General features: G+C 46.8%; 1 long non-coding RNA gene across 1 annotated transcript in view; it reads right to left on the bottom strand.

Moving 5' to 3' along the window:
* Positions 1–8,924: 8,924 nt before the first annotated feature.
* The window catches only part of LOC142557394 (uncharacterized), a 64,154-nt gene continuing 60,850 nt past the window's right edge, over positions 8,925–12,228 (bottom strand). Inside the window, exon 4 of the long non-coding RNA XR_012822766.1 lies at positions 8,925–9,584. This is a non-coding gene — a long non-coding RNA (uncharacterized LOC142557394). The remainder of the gene's footprint in view (positions 9,585–12,228) is intronic.

The following is a 12,228-nucleotide window of genomic DNA, read 5'->3' on the forward strand; positions in this document are numbered from 1 at the left end:
CCCAACGCGGTCGGTGTTTTCAGGCAGGTCTGGCTTCATTCAAGGCTTCCTTAAATTCTTCAGTGTGATCGCCTGCGTTCCAGAACACGTCCAATGCAGGTGTCGAGCATCTGACGTTGTCACAAGAGCCGAGCACTTGGAGCACGCTTTCATTGGCTCAGTTTCGGCTATATCTGTATGGTCATTGCTTTAAAAAATTTCTAGCGGTCTTCGTTGGCATCAAACACGATGGAAGCAAATTTTGATCGGTGTCTTGATGTCATGTTTGTTATGATAACGACAGGCCTGCCATTTCTAGACCTACTTTCGTACCAAACTAAAATGTTATACACGAGTTTCCCGAACTTCAATCTAGCTAGGTGTCGACCTTTTACGCCAGAGAAGCATGCGATAAAATTTCTACATCTACGAAAATACGGGTCAGTACTCAGTGAAGCATTTCCGCAGCCTATAAGGCGACAGAGAGGTCAAAGTAGCTATAGAAATAAATGGGTTCAGATAGTGCTTCTTTTAACTTGTGAGCAAGAGGAATAGCGTGAACAGAGAGAGCTGGATTTTTAGTAACAACCATATAAAACCAGCAACAAAACAAAGCCACTCGTAGCATATGGAAAATCAGCTGCTTTCATTGGAAACATATCACTAATTATGAGTGATGGTTAAACTTGTAATAGGCAGCACATTCTTCAAAAAAATATCAAATAGAAGTAAAAGGAAAGACGATTCCCACAGACAGCAATTGCCACTTATTATCACTTTCTTTATGTTCCTTTATCAATAATACAAAGCTAATCAGAAGCTCAACTCTCAGTTATATTATTTTATATTACAATTCTAAGCCGCGCTAAAAAAATTATGCGTGGCTCTGCTATCACAAACACCAGAGACCAACGGAGCTGGGGAAACGCCAGTAATATAGTGCCAAACTGCGAACTCAGTCTTGGTTTTGTTGGACTTCCCCCGGTTTCGCTGGTGTCTGGTGTTTGCAGTAGCAGAGCCGCGCATAATTTTTTTCCCACTGCGAAAAAGTGTACCACCGAAACGAGCGCGTGGGTTTTTATCAAAGAACAATGACGTCACACCACCTGCCCCCCCCCACGCCGCTCCTTCTCACCCGCTTGGCTCCACTCACCCTCGCCGCGTCGCTATGCTGCGCGATGCTATTTTTATACCCTGCTATCAGTCTCTCTCAGCTCTCTCCCCCAGCTCGGCGAAGCAGCGAACGTCAAGAGAAACCCAGCGAGGCTCTAACGGCTCAACTGTAATATGGGTATCCAATGTACTGCATGTTGGCATCTATGTAGAACGAAGCTTCCGTCAAGCGGTTAATTAAACGTAGTAAAACACTTCATGTTCTGCGCACCACGCTTTGGAGCATAACGTGCCTGCCCGGCAAGATGCGGAGATCCCAAACCACGTGACCGACGCGACGGCGGATTACACTGACTCCGGGATCGGCACAGTTTTCGTCACGCTTGCTCCGGGATCGGCCCAGTTTACTATTACACAGCCTGCGGGATCGGTCTGCCACTTTGCTCGGCTACAAAGCGGCCGCCAGCAGACGCGCCAAAAACATGAAAAAGTAGTCATGGAAAGTTTTGCTTGACTAAAGGAATTATGGCTTCGAAGGTAGATATTTGTAGGAGTGGGGATACTTAGGTAGCTTTCTCTTTTTCATTGCGCTGTTCCGCAGAGAAAGAACGAGTAGCCGACGCACCTGTAGAGTCAATTACATAGGGCTATTTATATACGCCGGTTCGTTTTATGGGTGTTATCCAGCGTGTGTCTGCTATTTCAAAACACAGCAGCAGCAGCCACGGTCACCAAAGTCCTAGAAAATTCATAATGAAAACTTCACTTTAATATACGAGAGAAGAAAGGGAAGCGAGGGGCTCGCTTTTTGTTTATCAGGAACACATAAAGCAGACAGACGATGAAGCCAAGGAATGCATCGGGGAAATTTAAATGCAGAAAATAATAAAGAAAAGATAAATGAAAGTGGACGGAAAGGTCACTTGACGCCCGTGAGTGCCGAACTTACAATCTCCGCATTACGCATGCATCGCACTACCAATTGTGCTACGGCTACGGCTATCAATTCTTCCGTTAGCTTGAGTATTTATGTTTATTACCTCTAACCCCAAGGAGTGCTAGCCATAGCCACTCAGAGCCATGGTAGGCAGATGTGGAACATCCTTTTTTACCCGATGTCGTCACGTAACACGTGATCTTGGGAGAGCAGGCACGTGGCTTATAAACCTTCGCATGCTACCTAATGACATCAAGGCTGCCAGAATCGAGACCCTCGCAATGAAGAAACGAGAGAAGAGCAACCGATCGGACCCGATTTTTCTTGATCACGACGCACATATAGCCAACAGACAATGAAGCCAGCGAAAGCATCGGGGAAATTAATTGAGGTGGAAATTGGAAAGTATAAACTAATGAATAAAATGGAATTGAAAGTGGACAGAAAGGTAACTTGTCACCGGTGGGAGCCGAGCCTACAACCTGCGGGCAGAAAGGATTTCACGACGCCATCCGGTAGGAAAGGATGTCCCACAGTCGCCCACCTTGGCTCTGAATGGCGCTGGGTAAGATTCCTGGGGCTAGAATTCGTAAACATAAATACCCAAGTTAGTGGGCGAATTCATAGCCGTCGCCGTAGCACAATTGGTAGTGCAATGCACGCGTAATGCGTAGGTTGTAGGTTCGGCACCTACCGGCGTGAAGTGATCTTCCCATCCACTTTCATTTCCATTTTCTTCATTATTATCTGCATTTCCATTTCAACCGTAGTTAATTTCCTCGATGCTTTCCTTGGCTTCATTGTCCGTTGGCTTTATGTGGTCATGATTCACTTCAATAAAGTTTTTTACGTAGGAAAGCTTCAAAAAAAAAAAAAACTCAGTGTCTTTCCACTTGGTGAAGAGGGTGGCCAGCGAAGCTGTGTATATGGGCCACTTAATGGTGAACTACATCTCGGCCGCGGGTGGGCCCGGCATCGCACTATCTTTGGGATCAGCCCACGTATGGGGAGTGCTTAACGCCTGCTTCAAGTCTGCCGCGGGTGGGCCCGGCATTCCACCATCATTGGTATTTTGCGTCTACACACGGATACAATCCTGGGGGAAATAGCCCTTAACAGCTTCGCTGTAAAAACTCAAACTGACATAAAGTAGAGGAAGAAAAAAATGGGCCGAGCATGTTAGCAGAGTTTGTACTTGCGCTCCTGGGCCCCGTTTGCAAATTTCGTGCGGCAAAAGGACAAATACTACCGCGTTGTGGCATTTCTTTCTTTTATTTACTTAAATTTTTGAGGGACGGCTGCCTAAATACCACGGCCGCTTCCAAACGTAGTAGAACGTAACTCTTGAGTTTCTCCCTTCGTCGTCTCGTTCCCTTCGTCGTCTAGGCATTCGATGTCCTAGCTGTAATATACATCATCACAATTAGGCTATTATAACAGGACTCTATAGAAAACGCTGATATAACAAAGACTTTTCGCGAGGTCATTCAAACTGCCCATACAAAAGCACAACTATATAAGCAAACTATAAGTAGGCGAGGTATACGTGTACACACATGTTTCGAAAAACACTACGGCATTTCAAACAGCTAGAGCACGACTGATCGATGGCAAAATATGTGCTCTTTCCGGCATTTCGGGCGATAAGGTGCTACAGCTGTTCGCTGTTTGCGTTTCCTTTTGACGGTATTCGCTCTGGAACATGAGCTGCTGAATGTCAAGTGGGGCCGTAAATGGCACAGAGGCATGTATGAGTGTATCGCGCTTTGCACGCGTGATTTCACGGGAGCGAAATGCAGCTCTCGGTGCGTGGCCACTACGTGCGCACACAGTTTGCGGTTGCCAGCGCTGTTCGAGGTCGAAGTCGACGTTCTAACTGTATTCAAACAATCCCGAATAGCCACGCAGCTTGGAGCGGCTTTGGTTCAACCAGGATCCTTCAGTGCTGCTTTTCTGTGCACACCTCCTAAATCTTCTTTTCGTTCCTCAAACCTCCTCTGTTTGTCTTGTACTACTACCTATGCAACTGCTACATGGCGTGCCACCTGGTGTGATAACATGCTGCTGCAGTACAAAGTGTGCACATATCGACGCGACGCGGCGCGCATCTCACATCCCGTGACAAGTGGCACGATAGGATGCTGAAGAAGAAGATGATGGCCTGGTGATGAGTATTTATTGGCATCCCCTTTCAAACGGGGCGGTGACGAACAGTCACCTAGCCTGCTTGATCTAATCACGTATGCCATACATGTTTCTCATTCCACCTTTTTACAGCGAAGCTGTTAAGGGCTACTTTCCCCACCATCGTGTCCGCGTGCAGAAAAAAATCGCGAAGATAGTGCAATGCCCGGCCGAGCCGCCGTGGAGGTGACGCAGGCGTTTAGCAGTTCCCGTATGTGGGCCAATCCCGAAGATGGTGCAATGCTAGACCGACCCGCGATGGAGGTTAAGGAGGCGTTAATAAGCACTCCCCTTACGTGGGCCGATTCCGAAGCTAGTAAAATACCAGGCCGACCCGCGGCGCTGGCGAAGCCATGGATAGTTATGAGCAGAAATTCTGGAGTGGCAGCCCTCGCTGATTCTTACCAGCAGAGGTGAAGCCAGCGCTTGCCGCTACTTCGCCCTTGAAGGCGTGCTGAACTAAACGGAGAAAAGTCGCAGTACAACTGCTCTTGATCAGTTCATATAAATTTTAGACTAACTGGAAAATAATAGAATCTCATTTCGTGCTCAAATATGCCATAGGCTGAGTAGTGACACCCTAATCTCCCATACAAGTTGCCAAGACATACAAGTTGCCAAGACATTCTGTATCGCTGGCATCCTGAAGCCAGCGATACAGAGAGGCGCATCGAGAAGCACCAGTATGGCAAAACTGGCCTTGTGGAAGTCGTTGGAAGCGAGAAGAAAACGTTCCCTGTTCTCCGCCAAATGCCGACGTTAATCGATTCCCCTGGTAAGATGGAGGTGGCCGGCTTCACATTTCGGACATCATCTCCACCGAGGAAGTTTTCTTTTCTTTTTTAACCCTCCTTAAGTGAAGCAGGCGTTAAGCACTCTCCATACGTGGGCCGATACCGAAGGTAGTGTAATGCCGAGCCGACCCGCGGCGGAGGTGGCGTTTGCCATTGAGGGGCCCGCATACACAGCTTCGCCGGTCATCCTTCTTCACAGAGTGAAAGGGCACTAGTTATTAGTACGCATCACCCCCAAACTTCTTTTTCCTGAAACATTCTTTGTCTACCTTGTATCACTGCCTACGCAACTGCTACATGGCGTGCCACCTGGTGTAACAACATTCAACTGCAATGCAAAGTGTGCACGTATAGACTCTGTGCGGTGCTCCATGTCACATCGCGCGTCTCCTCACGCGCTAGGACGCGTTTACAGGGCATGTTTCCGCAGCAGCTAGCAAGCCCTGACGTGGCTCATATTTCATTTCCTCAATCAAGCGTCGCATTTGTGACGTGCCTGAAACTATTGAATACGGTTGTGTTAACTGTAAGGACGCCATCTTATTATTGGACGTGCTTCATAAAAATTTGCAAAATCTTTTGATCCAAACTTGCACAGTATCCGATGTCTTGTTGTTCCGTGCGATCATGTGCCATTCGATATGATTTTTACTGATAAGCCTGCATAGCCTACGGAAAACTCGCGTGCGAGATCGAAATGCAGAAAGATGAATTTCCTCGAGCTCGCATTTCGGTCATGTGATAACCCCCTTAAAGGGCCCCTCACCAGGTCTGCGTGACAGTGCCCACAGAAATAGTTCGTGTGTACGTGCGTGTGTGTGCTTAGGTTCTTTTTTTTCCTTTTTTATCCTTCTTTCTTTCTCATTTATTGCATCCCCTTGCCCCTCCCCCGGTACAGGGTAGCCAACCGGAGGTAATCTCTGGTTAACCTCCCTGTCTTTCCTTTGCCTTTCTCTCTCTCTCTCTCTCTCTTGAGCTGACAAGCGCCGTGCATACAATGCGCACTAACGATCATGTCTGCTAAGTAATACATCGCTACGCGCCGCGGAAACAGCTGAAATTTCAAATCGAATGCCGTTTGCCCTCCCCCTCGCGGGCGCCTCGGTCCCAGCCGAAGTGCGCGCCTACGTACATGGCACTGCTGTGACGTGGTTCGCAGTGACACATGACTGCCGTGAATTATTGAAAGCAACGTCTGTTACTTATGTAATCTGTTGCTTCAGTAGAGGAATTAATTATTAGAGAGATAACTAAACACGCAAACTAAATGCATGCGCGTTCATGTTTTGCTTCGCGCCGCAGCAAGAGAGATGCACTTCTGTTTCGTCTGCTTGTTTCCACGTCGTGTAGTCGCGCGCGCAGACGATGAAAGTACGTCATTTTGTACCGCGTTCCAACGCGTGATCATGCTCTATGAACCACTTGTGTCTGCCTCAGTACTCGCGTAGTATTGACTTCTATCGCTAGTCACGTGTTCTCGTGCACAGCGAGCAAAAAAAAAAGTCGAGTGCTGCGCGAAACGAGACAAACGCAGCAGCTCGCATGCGACACTATCAGCGGAAGTGCGAAGCGTAGCAAAAAAAAAAGAAAAGAAAAAGAGAACAAAGAGGAAAGAAAATGAATGAAGGTGGAGCCGGTGACGTATGCGTCACGCAATCTTCAAGCTCAGGTAGGGGAGATAGACCCGGGGAAGGAATTTCGCTTGCGGAGGTTAAACGGGTCGAGTGGAGAGAGTGTCTCTCCTGGCAGTGGCCCATCGCCACCTGAAATTATGGGTTCGCGGCACTGAAATGTTTCTATATCGGCTGTTAATGGAGCCGATTTGATAAATTCTCGCGGCAAAACGCTCCCTAGAGGAGACGCAACAACTTCTAGCATAAAACAGAAATTTACTATGCTGCCTGATCAGGGGCCCTTTAAAGGGCATTTACGACCAAGAAGAGTGTCAGCGGTATTGGAACAGACCTTCGATTAGGTGCTTACCTTCTTCTTTCAAGATTTTTGTTGTGATTGAAGATGTTACTTTGTGACGTTTTCGTTGTATGTACTGTTCATTGACTGATTCCTCATGACCACCTGGGCGCTCACATCATTGTGAATACTTCCTGTACCTGCATCATTTCATTCATTGTAATAGATATCGTGTTTAGAGGAAAAAGAACGTGGCTCAGTAGTAGAGCAGCTGACTCTCGGGCAGTGGGCCCGGGTTTCATGCCGGCGGGCACTGGTTTTTTTTTACTTTCTCATTACCGGCGAGAGCGGCGACGGACAGCTGCGGCGGCGGACAACATCGCCAACCGAAACGGCTAATGGAATGAGTTCATAACAGCTTACGCTATAAAAGAACAGTGCAAGATACATGTACAAACCCTACGGTGATCGAACATCATGTCTCTGAAGATCGAATGATGCTGTAGGTTTCGTAATTTTATCTCACACCCTGTCTTTATAAATATTTTTATTCTTCGAACAGCTTGGCTCACGTTAGTTTGGGCACCCCCCTATATAACTAATGCTCCCATCTGTTTTATTCCATCGGAGATTGACGGTAGTGTTTTGAATGTTTGTCTAACAGCGATGACTGCTGCGCATATTCTATTATCAGTGCGAGAGATTGAGCCGCGATCGCCGGCTTATGCTCACATGCTTTCACTCGTACATACAGCATACGGTGCGCGGCGACGACTTTATCGCCCTTAGACTTTATGCGGAACCTCACGGCGACGGCAGAAACGCGCTTGGGGTGTCCACATAAGTTGCTGTCGCTGTAATCTAGGTCAATGCAAACGCTGTCAAAAGTCATGACGTGTTGACGGACCGGTGCCGGCTACCTCACGGCAGGGCCGCCACCGCGGTTTCGTTTTTGGGTGTTTTCTGTGTTACCAAGATTTCTGCTCACGGCACAGGGAGCTTTTTGCGATTTTCGAAGCGTAATATATTAATACTGCTTAATTTATTCTTTCTCTTTTAGTGTTCCGCTCAAAGAAAAATTGTCCGCGTGACGTCAAATCCAGTGCATTAAATTATTTGTCACAAGGAACACCTTCAAAAGTCGATGAGGATAGATACAGGGGCTTGTTGGTAAGGCATGTCTTATTTTGTTGTAGCGCAAGCTGAACAGGGACAACAGAAAGGCACATCTGACACATACACGGCGCTAACTTTCAACAATAGATTTATCTCCCGTTCTCATCGCTATGCATACACCCTAGAACCGTCATACAGCACGCGACAAATTCATTGATTGCATCGCGGGTGTAGTATACCGCATTCCTGTCGGGTGTGGACGATGCTACATTGGTCAAACAGACAGATGCATAGATGACAGGCTACGAGAACACAATACCAAAGTAAACAACTTGGCCGCTGACGGCTTTCTCGCCATCCATTGCCAGAGATACAAATGCAAACCTAGATTTAGAGAAACAGTCATCATGAGTAGAAGCAGGTGTGGGATGACGCGCTTGGTAACATAAGCCAGACACGTATCAACATTCGGCGACGCATGCGTCAGTAAACCTTCCATTTCATTATCCTCAAAAGAGCTCAATTATCTTTGTTCTCGCTGAACGTGTGCATGTCTGTGAAGATACGAGTCAAGAAACTGCTTACGTATCATTCCCATTTTATATTTTTGTTCATTTTTACCGAAATTTTACACGTGCTGTATGACGGTTCGAGGGTGTATACATAGCGACGAGGACGGGAAATAAATCTGTTGTTGAAATTAGCGCTGTGTGTGTCAGATGTGCCTTTCTGTTGTCCTTGTTCAGCTTGCGCTACAACAAAAGACTTTCAAAACGTTGCGCTAGACAGGAGTGGGTCAGTTCAAGTTGATCAGCCAGACAGCCCCCCATCTTGGCGGCTTGTTTTACGTCGAGACTGAGAACCAATGAAAAGAAGAAGCTCATGTGGAGGATTTCCCTGTCCGAACAAGACAGAAAGCCTAACCAAGCTATTCCTTTGCCTAGAACATGTAATGGTAGAATAATTTCTAAAACTACAAATGGGTGGGGGGACGCTTTAGTTTGTACCATTACTGTGCGAACTCGGACGGAACTGCTACATGATGGCGCCCACTTTGATGCCAGAACACGCAAGCTCCAAAACGCCGCACGGAACCAACAACCTATCGGGTCACGCACTTAGGTTAAAGTTATTTACTTTTTTTTCCCACTCTCCTCTGGAATCTTTTAATCCCATTCCCCATCCCTATAGAGAGTAGCATGTCAGCGGTTGTATACGCGCCAGCAAACATCTGTTTTTCTAATCACCAGTCTCTCTCTCTCTCTCAAGGAATAAGGAAGTACTGACACGAAAAGTTTGGGTCACAAAGGCGCATCCTGTATCTCACCATAGGGGACGCCACCCTAAATTGCCTTTTCGTGAAGCAAATGATAAAAATGCAGCACACTACCATCATAATATCTTTTTTTACAAAAACTGAATGAAACAACATGCGGCCAAAATGTTAATACTCACAAAGTGACACTAATAAAACTTTACCCTAATTTACACCAATATACTCCGCTTTATTCTGTAGTTTGGACCCTTCGTTGATCTTTCTGTTTTTGTTTCTGAAAATAAACGAGAAAAAATACAGTATTTTCCTAAAATTAGTTTTTTTTTCGTGCACTCACATTCCTATATATCATATCCACGTATCTTTAAGTCCATCCATCCATTCAGCTACCTACCAACCTCTATATTCGTCATGCAATCTACCTGTCTGGCTCCCTATTGAAGAACCATTCATCCACTTATCTATCGATCCTTCTACCAACCTTTTACCAAATATCCGTGTACGTGCACTGTATAAGTTGCACCACCAATTTTACACCGCAGGCCAAGCTGTGCAATAATTAAAAATAGCTTTCTGTAGCTAACTACCTAATCATTCAAATGTCCATTCGTCCGTCCGTCCGTATGTACTCTGAAATTCCCTAGTAAGTGTCCAGGGGTGCCGCTTCACTAACGGTCATCGACGAGCCCCTGCCCGATGCCTGCACCGAAGGAATAAGCACTCAGGGCGCGGAGAAGCTGCCAGTAGAGAAACCGAGCAGTCAACGGTCACACACGTGTACCGTTCACACAGGCAGCCACCGCTAATCCCCGCTGAAAAAGTAAAAACTAATAAAAAATAGAACGAAAGTACAGAGAATGCAGATAACAGCACCAGCGAGTATCCTCCCAGCACTGCCGAGACCTCGTCGGGGCGCTGTTTTACGATCTATCGGGGACGGCCGCAACCCGTTATTACAGGGCAGCGCACCTTTCGGCCACACTGCACGGTTTAACGCTTCGGTTTGTAGGTAAACACGGACACTCCTCACTCCCAGTTGCCATTAGATGTCGTCAATCTTCTCGCGGTGTCAGCCATAAGCCGTACTTATTGTTCTTCCGTTCGGGGCATCTCTGTCTGTCGTTCTTTTGCCACGTTCGAGAAAGAGGCCACAGGCGCACGCATGCATATTTTCAAAGCGCTTGCACGTTCTCCGCGTTTCAACACGTGTACACGTATGCAACCCGGCCAAGCGAAATGCGGCTGACGAGGTAACGGTCCCCGCGATGGCTCGGCGCATTTCGAACCTTCGACGCGGTTAACCCACTCGTGGCGTTGCGCGTAGTTGAGTGCAGTGCGCGTATTACCCATCTCGAGTACGCAATGCAACCGTTAGAAGCAGCGACCTATTGCAATATTTGCTTTACGCAAGCCCCCCCCCCCCCCCCCCCTTCATCTAGCCGGTGCTCGTCTGATAGTCCTGTGCTCGCCTCTCGAGAGATGGCTAATCGCGCAAAGCTTGCAACTTTCGCGTCATGCGACTGAAATACGGAGACATCGGCCGTCACGGATAGAGGGATAAGAAACGCTTAGTAGTGCTCCCTTATAGAAAAAACGAAGAACGAGGCCAGTTGGCAAGACATCTTGAAAGCTACGCTAGGTATGGACCATATATTTCAGCTTACTCTCGCAACCACGTTCAGAGCAAACATATGTAATCTCAACCCCAGCCAATATCTGTCTCCACAGCCAATCGTGGACTGCGGGTCTGATGACGTAATAACTCACGGCGAGCGTACAATGGCCGCAAGCGGGCTGCAAGAATTTGCTAAGCGCTGCAACGGCCATTCGTTCGCTTGTTCCCGTAGTCACCGACAACAGACGGCTGCCGCATATACAAGGGCTCCAGATCCTGGTCTATACTTAGCGCAGTTTCTAAGAAGCTTAGTGCATTAGGTTTCTGAGAAACTACGCAAAGAAAACATGAGATGAGTCCCACACGAAAGTCTCACGAGTTTTGACATTACAGCCCTTTGACTTTCTAATGTGCTTCTTTGGAATTTTCTAATGTATTCCTAATGTCGTCCTAAAACATATTTGCCATCGTCATTCTGATGAATACTTGATGGGTATTTTTCTCGTGAGCATGAAACGTCTTCCGAAGGCACCTCTAATGAGCTTATGCATATAAGATTGCTGGTGTGCATTGGTTAACCTCCCTGCCTTTCCTATCTTCTATTTCTCTCTCTCTCTCGTGTATATATATATATATATATATATATATATATATATATATATATATATATATATAATATTGCGTGCAGATTACGAGTACGCGTTTGATTCAGTCGAAACCTCAGAAGTCATAGAGGCAATACGGTATCAGGGTGCAGACGAGCGTGTGTAAAAATCTATATCTATAGCGGTTCTACAGCCACCGTAGTCCTCCATAAACAAAGAAACAAAATCCCAATAAAGAAAGGCGTCAGGCAGGGCTATATGATCTCTCCAATGCTATTCACAGCGTGTTTACAGGAGGTAATCAGAGACCTGGATTGGGAAGAATTGTGGATAAGAGTTAATGGACAATACCTTAGTAACTTGCGATTCGCTGATGATATTGCCTTGCTTAGTAACTCAGGGGACCAACGGCAATGTATGCTCACTGACCTGGAGAGGCATAGCAGAAGGGTGGGTCTAAACATTAATCTGCAGGAAACTAAAGTAATGTTTAACAGTCTCGGAAGAGAACAGCAGTTTACGATAGGCAGCGAGGCACTGGAAGTCGTAAGGGAATACATCTTCTTAGGGCAGGCAGTGACCTCGGATCCGGATGATGAGACTGAAATAATCATAAGAATAAGAATGGGCTGGGGTGCGTTTGGCAGGCATTCTCAGATCATGAACAGCAAGTTGCCATTATCCCTCAAGACAGAAGT

The sequence above is a fragment of the Dermacentor variabilis genome, chromosome 9 (genome assembly GCF_050947875.1).
Source record: "Dermacentor variabilis isolate Ectoservices chromosome 9, ASM5094787v1, whole genome shotgun sequence".
Taxonomy (NCBI): Eukaryota; Metazoa; Arthropoda; class Arachnida; order Ixodida; family Ixodidae; genus Dermacentor; species Dermacentor variabilis.